The sequence below is a fragment of the Heterodontus francisci genome, chromosome 2 (assembly GCF_036365525.1).
Source record: "Heterodontus francisci isolate sHetFra1 chromosome 2, sHetFra1.hap1, whole genome shotgun sequence".
NCBI lineage: Eukaryota > Metazoa > Chordata > Chondrichthyes > Heterodontiformes > Heterodontidae > Heterodontus > Heterodontus francisci.
In genome coordinates, this window is record NC_090372.1 from 173,727,088 (window position 1) to 173,740,402 (window position 13,315).

Below are 13,315 nucleotides of genomic sequence, written 5' to 3' on the forward strand. Positions count from 1 at the left end.
AGTAAACTACATGTGGATAATTTTAACTTTGGACAATAGAGTAAAAGTGGTGAGATCAGATAGACTGCCTGGTATACATCTCACAAGTTTAATTTTCATTGACTTCAATGTAAGTGAAAATCGGGAGAGATGTACAACAAGCAGCAAAATGGATATTGCTGGTTTTACACTAATCACTCAATAAAAAATAACCCCTGTGACATTTCATTAATGGAAGATAATCCAAATCTGCACTGGTACATTCATTTTACAATTTCTAAATGCCATTTTCCCCCAAAAGAACAAATCACTGACATCCCAAAACTTGAAAAAGTTTGTTATGAAGCTTATTTTTTTTATATACTTGTTGCTCTTCTTTGCAGTTGCTCAGGGGTGATGAAAGGTTTGGCTCCTCAGGTGGATTTGGTTTTGAGTGGGATGTCTTTAGAGTCAGGTGAAGACTGAGTGGAGAGGCGAGCTGGGGTTAGGAGAGGGGCAATCATGAGCTCTGAGACTGAAAGTCTGCACTCTTTACAGCAGGGAAGCAAATTTGTCAGAAACCACAAGAGCAGGCTCTGACAACGGTCAGATGATCAGTGCAGACAATAGAGGTTGTGCTGTACATTTGTATTTTGTCTAAATATGTAGTTACCCAAATTGCGTACTCTTACTTTAAAAATAGTTTTACAATGAAGCTACAAAATTGACTGCATTTCAAAGTTAGTTGTATTGTTGTTATAAGAAATACAATGCAGCACAATCGGAACAAAATACCAGGTGCATTGTTATAATAGGCCGAATTTTATCAGCTCGCCATGGGTTCCAGTGGTGGCACGAGATGACGATGGCATTGCCGCACATCAAGTGTGCGGCTACCCAACAGTGATCACGCGGCTGCCAGCCCAGTTGAATGCAGGAGGCACGGGGCCCGTCCCATTGGAGGCTGAAGGCGGGTGACGAGATACCAATGGTGTTGACAGCTGAGATGAATGCAGGTACTGGCACCATTTATTAACCGCTGCCAGCCCTGCTTATACTGCTGCTTCATTCATTGAGTTTGCTACTTTACCTTTGTGCTTCTGGCTGGAGACCCAGTGCTGCTGACTGGAGACCCAGTGCTGCTGACTGGAGACCCAGTGCTTCTGGCTGGAGACCCAGTGCTGCTGACTGGAGATTTTGTACTGCTGCACTGCTGATCCCCCTGGCTGGAGAGTCTGTGCTGCTGTGTTGCTGACCCCCCTGGTTGAAGACCCTGTGCTGCTGACCCCCCCCCCCCCACACTGGCTGGAGACCCTGTGCTGTTGACCACCACTCCCCACCCTGCCCCACCTCCGCTGGAGACCCCCTGTTGCTGTGCTGCTGACCATGGCCTCCTAAGGTGAGGAGCAGACCGGGAGCCGAGGGGCCATGTCAGGTGGAAGACACTGGGTGGCCGCATGGTTCATCAATGCCTCCCTGTGGATTCTCCTCCAGGCTGTAAGGGAAAGGTGGGAGCTCCTCTTCCCAAGGGACAGCAGAAAGAGACCCTCCCACCTGACTTCGCAAGTCTAGACGGAGATCGCAAAGGAGGTCAGCAGCTGTGGGGTCACCCTCTGAAACTGGGTCCAGTGCCACAAGAGGGTCAATGACCTCCTTCACCCCGCAAAGTTGAGCCCTTCATAACCATCTCATCTTCGAGGCTTGCTTGTGGCCATGCAGGAGGGAGTGTGACATTGCCAGCGAGTGGCTGCAAAGTGGGTGGCAAGGTGCTGAGGCAATGGCAGATCATGTCAGATGCATGGCTGCATCTCCAATACAGCCGGTCTTCTGCCCTAGCTTGCCTCCCCTGCAAGTCCCTTAAGAAGACATGAGGAGGAGGCATTCAGGAGCCCCCATTTGGGGCCAAAGGGCTGCCACCAGAACAAGTGTCCTGATGGTCTCTGTGGGAAGACTAACAGTGTCCCTCTTTCTGCTCACAGGAGAGAAGAACACTGGGGAAAGGGTGAAGACTGGAGGCGGGATCCCGGACATCCAAGAGCTGATCCCGGCAGAGGAGGAGGCCCTGAAACCAGTGGGCTCCCAGGGTGGCCGATCCCTAGCAGACGGAGAGACTGGAGTGTCCAGCCAAGAGAGTGAGGAGGCATTGTGTTCATGTGCCCACCACTGCCCTTTGAGAGAACCACATCAGGCATGGTTGGCATGGGCACATCCATGCAGCAGAACCCCAAAATGTTTGTGCTTTCTCATGCAGGTTGTGGCACCTCAGAGGGAAGATTGTCTGCTGGCACTGCTGGAATCCCATTGTCCTCTGAGGACAAGAAGAAAGAACCCTCACAGGGTGCATCTCACACAATTCCCCTGCACCCTCCACCAGCGCAGATACTCTCATGGCAATGGGTATATGCTCAGGCTTAGATGCAGGGTCACAAGTGGGTGGGACCATCACAACGCATCTGAGCAGCTGACAGAGGCCATGACAAACGAGGCCACTGGCAGTCGGAGGACTGTGGGAGGCCTAGCCTATGCTGAGCCCCAAACTGATGACAAACCTCTGGTGTTGGCAGCACAGAACATGCTGGAGTTGCAGGGAGAGGTGTGGGAACATTTGACAGAGATGCCAGAGACAATGCGCAGCCATTAGCAGATAATGGAGGAATCCATCCATCCCATGAGTACTGCCATGTCTCAGGCATGTGAGTGCATGGCTTCCTCCATTGAGAACTCGGCGACCCTCCTGGAGAGCCAGATCCCAGTGATGTGTGCAGACCTGCACACCATCACCTTGGCCATGAGCTCAATGAAGCAATGGCAAGATGAGAAGGGGACAAAGCACTGGAGTCTTCTCCAGGAACTCATCCTTCTCTGGTTGGCTTGGGGGTTCAAGTGAGCCTTGAAACAGAGCAGGAGAGGCTGACCTCAATATCTCGGGGCTACCCTTCACCAGTGACCCCAGCTCCAGTAGATATGACGACTGTCATGGCTCCTGCACCTTTGCACAGACCCCTCAACCAGCTGGGGCCCTTCAGGCTTCAGGCAGCCAGAGAACACTCACCAAAGTCACTCCAGGCCACAGGGCAGCACAGAATTCATAGAATTGTTACAGCACAGAAGGAGGCCATTCATCCCATTGTGTCTGCACTGGCTCTTCAAAAGAGAAATTCATTTAGTTCCATTCCCCTGCCTTCTCCCCGTATCCCTGCACATTCTTCCTTTTCATATAACTGTCGAATTCCCTTTTGAATGCTTCAATTGAACCTGCCGCCACCGCGTTCTCAGGCAGCGCATTCCAGACCTTAACCACTCACTGCGTGAAAATGTTTTTCCTCATGTCACTTTTGCTTCTCTTACCCATTACTTTAAATCTGTGCCCTCTCATTCTCGATCCATTCATGAATGGGAACAGTTTCTCTCTATCTACTCTGTCCAGACCTCTCATGATTTTGAACACCTCTATCAAATCACCTCTCAGCCTTCTCTTCTCCAAGGTAAACAGTCCTAACTTCTCCAATCTATCCTCATAATTGAAATTCCTAGCACGCTCAGCAGCCTGCTTCCACCTCAGCCGCCAGCACACGGGCAGCACTTCACAGAAGCTCACAGAAGCACATGAAGAAGAACACCTAGACGCACTTGGGGTTTCACGGCTGTGTGAAACTTGGTCTTGTTATTGGTTATTGTGAACATTTAAATAAATGGATGTCACTTTCAATGTTGAGAATCTCTCATGCTTTCCCTGCTGCCCTGTCAGATGCCACCTTCACATTTGCTTCTTCAATGGGTTGCCAGTGCAGGGTCACCTTCTCAGCTTTGTTTGTGCACCTGGTGAGCCTGGGCACAAGACGCGGGAGTGCGATAGGAAAGAGGCAACCAACGGAATACAGAGAGGTGAGTATTTATTGAGTTCACTTGGAACGGGCATCAAGGTGGCAGAAACCGGGTATGTATGAGATTGTCCTGAGCCTCCCTTGCATGACCCTCACCTGCAGTACAAGTGCTTCATCATCCCACCTGTCTGCTCGGCATCCTCCTCCTCATCCTGTTTGTTAGATGAGGAGAGGTGTTTAATTGTGTTGTCTTGATGCAAGGTCTCGCCCCTCTGTGGAACTAGACTGTGCAGAGCACCGCAAACCACCATGATACACGAAACCTTGTGTAAAGGTACGGGGCGGTTCTGAACCTTATTTGTGTTTTTGGGCAAGACAAAACAGTTGCAGACAGTAATTCCAGTGCAACAAATTAAGAGGATTTATTAAGTAACAAAATCATACTTAACAACTAAGCGATAGTTTACAAGGCACACACAACCTTTACTTTCTGGAGCGCTTGGACACAGGTTGGCGTTAGTTCTGGTTTTACTTACTTCTTTATTCTATGAAACTGTTTGCCAAAGGCTAATGAGCATAGTCTTTTCATGCTTTCTTGGTGGTTTACAGCCGTTACTGAATGACCCTCCCTAGTTCTTTTGATTGGTCTCAGGTACATGTGATCATTTTCTTATTGGTTTCTTAAAGGGACAGACAGCTAGGGCAGCGCCATCCATTAAATGGCTCCTTTGTTCTCGAGAGGCAAGGGGAGGTCACATGTTTTACTGGAATTAGGGTCATGTGATTTTCAGGAATCCTGCTTATCACTGCATCTGAGAAGAAACATGATTTCCAGGAATCCGAACTCTGAGGAGATCATGTGGTTTCCAGGAAAATGTCTACACATCTCATATTGTCTTATAAATGAAATTATTAAGGGTGAATAATGTTTTCAACCATGATAAAAGTAAGAGAGTACATTACATAATCTCAAAACTAATACAAAACTAAAAGCTAGCCAATGTAACAACTAGGGTGTATAACAATGTATATAAATACATAACTAGAGTATATAAAATAATGTATAAAAATATGTCATACAAAAAAAATGGCAGCAAAATTTCAAAATACACTTGATTACTACATGTACATGGATAAATTAATTGGTACATAGTTCATATTCTTACAGAGTCCCCACCTTGAGGATGAAATGCATTATCGCATTGATTCCTCACAATTAATTATATCTGATAATGAAGGTTACCCAATCCAAATGGTTGGTTCGCCTTTGCAATTTTTTAATCAAACATCTCAAATAACACAACTGACTGACAGACTTGACTTTATGGGTATGAGTTACCACTAAACTATTTGTGGAACCTTCAGTTATCACAGGGCAAGATCTTACTCCCTCATCTGTTATCTCATTGCTGTTCTTTACCACTCTCTATAGCCCATGAGTGGGGTGATCTGCACAGAATTTTTCCAAACTCTTTTAAAGGATCCTGTTTCTCCTTTCCACTACTCCCAAGGATTGGGGATGGTGAGAAATATGCAATTTATGCCTGATTCCCATGACTTTCTGTACCTGGGTGAAATTGTTTTGAATGTGGTCCTGATCCCTGAAGACTATCGATTGGTTTGGCACTCCCCACTACAGATCATCTACTGAATAACATTAAAATAACAGAACATGGATGGACTTAAAAGATTCTCCACCTCTCCCTCTACCTGTATCCATCTTTGTGGATAATTTTTTGCTTTTTTTTTTCCTAGCCCTTCAACTGTCTCTCTGAACTTTAATTTCACACCCTATGACCATTATCAGTGTGTTTAATTTATCCTGATTATCGTAAAGTCAGTTTCTCTATGGAGTATGTGTCAATGCCTTGAAAATCCAAAATGTTCTCTCACTCTCCTGGCCATATTAACCATTTTATGTTGTTCTGTTGTCAGGTAACTGAGCATATTTAAGACCCATTCTTCAGTGCATTTTGCATGTTAGTTGCTTCACATGCAACAATTTCACACTTACACCAGTAACCCATGATCATGCCATATGTTCCTCTGATGCAAGCCATTTTTGACTTTCAGGTAATCTTATGAAAAAATCAAGATGGGTGTCTGTCTGAAGACCTTTGCTTATCTGCCCCTGCGTGGTCCCAATGTATGGGATAATGACCAAATGCAGTTATCTTTAAAAAAAACTTATAGACAAGGACAAAACATCTCCAAGAGAAAGCTATCAAACCACTAGTCCTATCTATACTTTCCTGACTTTCACTGGAAAATTCTGGACTTCTTGGAAATTCTGCACTACACTAATTTAATGATATGATTTTTAATTCTTCCAATGTTTGCTGTCAAAATTCTTTTACTAACCCTCACATCAGCCAGATTTAATTTCCAATTCCCATTTGCTGGTGTGATTTTCCTATCTCTATCTTCTATCCTAAGTGGGGCATCCCATTCATCACAATTCTATTCAGTTTTTGAGCTCTGGAGAACCTTTTCTGTCCAATAATCATTACAACATAAATCAGATATTCTCATTTGATTCCAGGTATTAACATATTTAGTTTGTTCTTTATTTTAGATGACACTTTAATCCTCAAAAGTAACCCACTAAATTGTACTGATATTTTTTCAAAATTATCCCAAATTCAAATAGTGTTATTGTTGGGCTGACAAGTCTTGTTAGTGTTCAGTTTATTTATCCCCAAGAAACTATTTAATATTCATCAAAACCACCTAGACTGTTCATATATTTTTTAAGAATTTGATTATCTCCTTAAACTTCAGTAAATGTTCCCTTTAAATATTTAGAATAGCAACTCATCAATTTATTTTATCAATTCCAATTTCAGAAACATATTATGCTCAGGCTTGGTGGTTTTAAAATGGTGCTTTCACGACAAGAGAGAGTGAAATGCTTGCAGTCAGTTTAGAGGTAACTTCCATATCTACCATTCACATGCACTTTGTCTTGGAAGATAATGCATAACAAAAGTCTTTGAAAAGGCAAAGCCTTTAATCAAAATCATGACTATGCTGTGATATTTGGGGCTGAATTTTATCCGCCGTCACAGAGCCCCCGCAATATTTCACGCGCAGACTCATTTAAATGAAGGGGGTGGAAGGACCACTCCCGATGACATAGAAGGGGCGGCCGCTCCGGCGCCAGGACGCAGGCACCGGTGCCATTTTTAAAGGGCTTCAAGCCCTTCAGGTGAATTAATATTTTTAAAGAGACATTCATTTGATATGGAGTTACAAATATTCAATAAAAGATGAAAGCCCCTCCACCACCCCACCCCCCCCCCAATGACCACACAATTTATTTTTGAGCCATTCCCACCAAATAAAAACTTTTTTCCCACCCCGAAACTACCCCCCCCCCCGAACCTAGCAACCTTTGCCCTTCAACCCCTTCCCACTATCGTCTCAGCCAATAGAATAAGTTTGCTCTGATCCCCACCCACCCCTGAACTGAAAATTAAACCTCCCCCTCCCCACCAGTGTCTCACCTCAGATCCCCAAACAGAAATCTGCAGGTGCGGGACTGCCGGCCACCGGCCTGAATATCGGCATGGGATGGCTGCCCGGTCCAGGTAAGTTAATTCACATTTTTTAGAATTAATTTGACTACATAATTGAAGGCTCCACCACCGTGCGGTGAGAGGTGTGCGTATCGTGGCTTCTCCGCTGCCGGTAAAATGCGGGGGGCCTACCCAGTGTCAGGCATCGTTGCAGGCCTCTCCCAGAAGAATTTTCCAGGTCCCCCCGCCACGACCCCCAATGTCGGAGGGCTAGTAAAATTCAGCCCTTGATGTCTGCAGATAGGTTCTTAAATACTTAAAGATCTCTTGCGGCACCATCATCACCTGTTTTAAAAAAAAACAAAGAATCTATTTGGCTCAGCCTATGAACCCAATGGGTTAATTTGTTCAAATATATCTGTCAACTTAGAAACTTAAAATTTAATAATGCCCAATATATAAATTTGCATCTAGTAATCTAGAAGTTGTGGTGAATTGAAGAGGTTTTTTTCCAATTCTTTTGTTATCTTTTTTTGAACTTTGCCCAAATTTCAAATGTCACATTCTCAGAGAAGATAGCTTTTTAGGTTAAACTCCAATTGTTTCTAAACACCCCTTTTTTTCAAATTCCAATTCACATCAGTAAACATTTAATATCAGTGAGCCTTATTTTTGGGAATTTAGGACTCCCTCATACCTTAAGTTAACTTGGAATTTTATTGTGGCCACTAATGAAACTCCAGCTTTCCCAAATTAACAGGTATGTTAACCTTAATAATTTAAACTCAATTCAGACCAATAATTATTAACTACACACAGAACAGAATAGCAAGTTTTTTTTTAAAAGCGACAAATTACGTCACTTGCCTTGTTCTTTCTTCAGGCACCTTTTCAAATGACAGTAATGATATTATACATAAGGAACAAAACTAAAGAAAAAGTTAACTTTCACAGATAAATAAAACCTCCAACATTCTTACAACAAAAGACTTAACATCAGCCTCTTAAAGAGAGTACACCACAACCTTGCAAAGATTAAACAGACAGAATCTTTCCTATATCTCTTTAGACCATGCTTACAATTCTTACACTGAACTTTTCAGTGACTTACCACAGATCCACAAGTAAACTTTACTCAAAAAGTACTCAAAGTTTAAAAAATAACATGGACACATTCAATGATCAAATTCACTCTTTCTTAATTCAAAGTGCCAAAAAGTATTATTCCCATTCCTGAGCCCAAGGAACAGACAGTTGCAACTAGTTCACAACCAAAGCATGACTCATGTTTCCCACAAAAATATGCACATGTATAAATAAAACAAGCAACAGACTGATGCTTTCAACATTAAAGCTAGACTACAAAGGGTTAATAACTGTTAGCGCTACAGAACACAAGCATATACAAAGATAGGGACACAAGAACACAAGAATTAGGAGCAGGAGTGGGTCTTTTGGCCCCTCGAGCCTGCTCCGCCATTCAATAAGATCATGGCTGATCTGATTGTGGTCTCAACTCCACTTCCCTGTCTGCCCCCACTAATTCTTGACCCCCTTGTCGATCAAAAACCTACCTAACTCAGACTTGAATATATTCAATGACCCATCCTCCATTGCTGTCTGGGGAAAAGAATTCCACAGACTAACAACCCTCCAAGAGAAAAAATTTCTCCTCATCTCAGTCTTAAATGGGAGACCCCTAATTTTTAAATTATGTCCCCCTAGTTCTAGACACCCCCACAAGGGGAAAAGTTTCTCAGCATCCACCCTGTCAGGTCCCCTCAGAATCTTATATGTTTCAATAAGATCACCTCTCATTCTTCTAAACTCCAGTGGGGATAGGCCCAATCTGCTCAACCTTTCCTGATACGGTAACCCCTTCATCCCAGGGATCAGTTGAGTGAACCTTCCCTGAACTGCTTATAATGCAATTATATCCTTTCTTAAGTAAGGGGATCTAAACTGTGCGCAGTACTCCAGATGTGGTCTAAGGCCGTGTACAAATGTATAACATTTACAACTTTTATAACCGATTCCCCTTGCAATAAATGGCAACATTCCATTTGCCTTCCTAATCACTTGCTGTACCTGCATACTAACTTTTTGTGTATCGTGTCCCAGGAAACTCAGATCCCTCTGTTTCGTAGAGTTCTGCAGTCTCTCTCTATTTAAATAACAGACTGCCTTTCTATTCTTCTTGCCAAAGTGAACAACTTCACATTTTCCCACATTATACTCCAACTGCCAAATTTTGCCCACTCACTTAACCTATCTAAATCCCTTTGTAGTTTCTTTATGTCCTCTTGACAGCTTACTTTCCTACCTATCTTTATGTCATCAGCAAATTTAGCTACCATACATTCGGTCCTGTCATCCAAGTCATTGATATAGATTGTAAATAGTTGAGGTCCCAGCACTAATCCCTGTGGCACTCCACTAGTTACAGCTTGCCAACCCGAAAATGACCCATTTATCCCCACTCTCTGCTTATTCTCTACTCTCTATATATTAATGACCTAGACCTTGGTGCACAGGGCACAATTTCAAAGTTTGCAGATGATACGAAATTTGGAAGCATTGTGATCTGTGAGGAAGATAGTTTAGAACTGCAAAAGGACATGGACAAGTTGGTGGAATGGATGGACAGGTGGCAGAGGAAGTTCAATGCAGAGAAATGTGAAGTGATGCATTTTGGTAGGAAGAACATGGAGAAACAGCACCTTCCAAACCCACGGCCTCTATCACCTAGAAGGACAAGGGCAGCAGATGCATGGGAACACCCCCACCTGCAAGTTCCCCTCCAAGTCACACATCATCCTGACTTGGAACTATCGCTGTTCCTTCACTGTCGCTCGGTCAAAATCCTGGAACTCTCTTCCTAACAGCACTGTGGGTATACCTACACCCCAAGGACTGCAGCGATTCAACCTCCTTAATAATGGATTCTGACATTTTCCCTATGATAGATGTTAGGCTAACTGACCTCTGGTTTCCTGCTTTCTGTCTCCCTCCTTTCCTGAACAGAGGTGTTACATTTGCGATTTTCCAATCCCGATCATTTCCAATCTTGGACCTTTCCAGAATCTAGGAAGTTTTGGAAGATCATAACCAATGCATCTACTATCTCTACAGCCACTTCTTTTAAGATCTTAGGATGCAGACCATCAGGTCCAGGGGACTTGTCAGCCTTTAGTTCTAATAGTTTTCCCAGTACCTCTTCCCTAGTGATTTTGATTGTTTAAAGTTCCTCCCTCCCCTTTACCTTTTGATTGTCAAGTATTCTTGGGATTTTTTTGTATTTTCTGTAGTGAAGGCAGACACCAGGTACCTGTTCAATGCTTCCTCCATTTCCTTGTTTCCCATTATTAATTCCCCAATCTCACCCTCTAAGAGACCAACGCTCACTTTAGTTACTCTTTTCCTTTTTTAAATACTTGCAGAAACTCTTACTGTTTTTATATTTCTCGCTAGTTTTCTCTCAGACTCTAATTTCTCCCTCATTATTTCTTTAGTCATTCTTTGCTGGTTTCTAAAATCTGTCCAATCTTCTGACCTACCACTAACCTTCACAGTATTGCATGCTTTTTCTTTCAATTTGATATTATCCTTAACTTCCTTGGTTAGCTACAGATGATGCATCCTTCTCATAGAGTCTTTCTTTCTCACTGGAATATATCTTTGCTGAGAGTTATGAAATATCTCCTTAAATGTCTGCCACTGCTTCTCTACTGTCCTATCTTTTAACCTAATTTCTCAGTTCACTTGGGCCAACTCTGTCTTCATACTATGTGTGGTCTGCTTCTCTGTGGGGTTGCTTAAGCACTTCTCAGAGGGCTCTCCTGGAATCCTCCAGGCCCTGCCTATGTTTTTCATTCTCTTTCTGACATTTTTTCAGGCTCTGTTTCAAAACTTGTGCTTCATGTATAGCACTCCCTGCCTATAAAGCAGTCACATTCTGTTGCTGCATGAGACTGGAAGACTCTTCCGCCCCCATTTCTAAGACGTGGGCCTGTCTTTTTAAATTCTTGATTTATTCCTGCTGTTTCTTGCTGTGCGCGTCGCCTCTCTCAGCACATTAATAGGCTGCAGAGGCCACTAATTTTCTTTTGACTTACTCGTTCCTGGATAAAATTATCTACTTCTTTCTTAGACTGAAATTCTGTCAATAACACTTGCACCTCTTCGGTGCACACTTTGGGCTGGATTTTGTGCAGGAGGCGGGGCTCCCAGCGCCAGGCCGAAAGGGCGGGGGGAATCACGCCTGTGCAATTTTTGGCACCCCGGAGCAATCCTTCTGTCTTTTGGGGTCAAGGTTTTAGGAGGCAGTATCGCTGTCCTTTTAAAGACTTTAGAGGGACAGGGGTCCCACCTCCAAGAGCTGCCGGTCAATCACAGGGCTGGCAGTATCGACAGTGCCTCCGGAAGTGGTGGCCACTGCCAGTACTGCAGAGGCCTCAGACCCAGGCCCAGCGGTGGAACCCCGGAACAAAGGTAGGTGAGGCGGGGTCGCCGGGTCAGCTGTTGTACCTCTCCTAGGCTGCAATGCAAGGGTTCCACACAGGCGTGAGTAGCCATGTCTTCTATGGGTAGCCCTTGTCCCAGAGAATCCATCCCTGAAGGCAAGCGGGAGTCTGAAAAGCTGTGTCCACTGAAACTGCCAAAATATGTAGATGTCGTGGCTGCTTCCTGTAGAAAGCGTTTTCAATGGTCACGGACCAGTTGTACATTGATGAAATGGAAGTTGTTCCTGTTGATGAAGGCCACTGGCTGCTCCATGGGAGCCTTGATGGCCACATGCATGCAATCAATGACCCCTCGCACCTGGGGAAATGCAGCAATTTCTCCGAAGCCAATGGCACTCTGTGCCTGACTGTCAGGGTCACCAATTCTCTTCAACAAGGCTTTGTTCACCTCCTTGATGCAGTGATGGACAGCTGCCTGGGACACCCCACACTTTCCCAGTGGAACCCTGGAAAGCCGGAGGCGTAAAAGTTGAGTGCCACAGTGATCTTCAAGCCCCACAGGCAGAGGATGTCCACCAAAGCCCATGGATCACAGCTCATCCTGCAGCATGGTGCATAAGTTGGAGCTGCAGTTTTCACTGACACTGCTGCTCAGACATTTGGAGGTAGCTGAGGTGAGTCTGGTACACTCTCTTCTGTGGATAGGCCCTTTTTGGCGCAGCCGGCTGCTTTGGTTCTCCTAGTCGATCTTCTCCAGCTTGCCCAGCTGCCACCTGGCCATGCCTCCCTCTGAGTCTCTGCTGTGCGCGCAGGGATTTACAAAGAGTGGGTGTACGAGACCCATGTCAGCTGGACACTCCCTCTCCTGTGCGCTATCCCTGGAGACAGAACTTCGCTTTGGAAATTTCCCTTTGCCACTCCTGTCTGAACATGGGCTATTGCCCCTCAGCACCCACCTTTGAGGAGATCCCATCACCCGAGACAAAGCCCACTCTTGCAATGAGGTGCTGCAACTGCTGTAGGGCAATAGCTGCCGCACCCCCTTGTTCCCCTTCCTTCATCCAACGCTCCCCATGGCTGCCCTCCTGTGGCGGGAACTGAAGCCTTGCCTCGGTGCCAGCACCTTTAAATGACCAGGGGTCTGAAGGGATATGATCCCTCTGCGCCGTTCACTAAATTGGAACCCCCCCATAAAGTCTGAGTTAGGCCACCGCGCCTACATGCTAAATACCTGTTCAGCCATTGTAATTGCAGTCACCTTGGACCTTTCCCACTGCTGACAAAATCCGGAACCAACATCACGACATTGGATTTCTGGGCGAGGGCGTCACCTCCCAGCTTTTTGGCCTCCCCACACCTCCAATCCCGTTCCTGCTGGCTGGATAAAATTCATCCCAGAGAGTGCACTCTCCACATTGTATATATGCCATATACAAAGGATTGTTTCATAAACAAGCCCATGCTCCTGATGAACCAAAACATGCTCTTATGTGCAAGATAATCTGAGAGAAGGTGCTTGCATTTTGAACAGTAACCTATTTATGATATCCCC

At 44.7% G+C, this 13,315-nt stretch overlaps 1 protein-coding gene across 1 annotated transcript in view; it reads left to right on the plus strand.

The window, feature by feature from the left end:
- gpr158a (G protein-coupled receptor 158a) overlaps window positions 1–13,315 on the plus strand; it is a 723,773-nt gene that overhangs the window by 594,363 nt on the left and 116,095 nt on the right. The gene's annotated exons all lie outside the window — the stretch shown is intronic.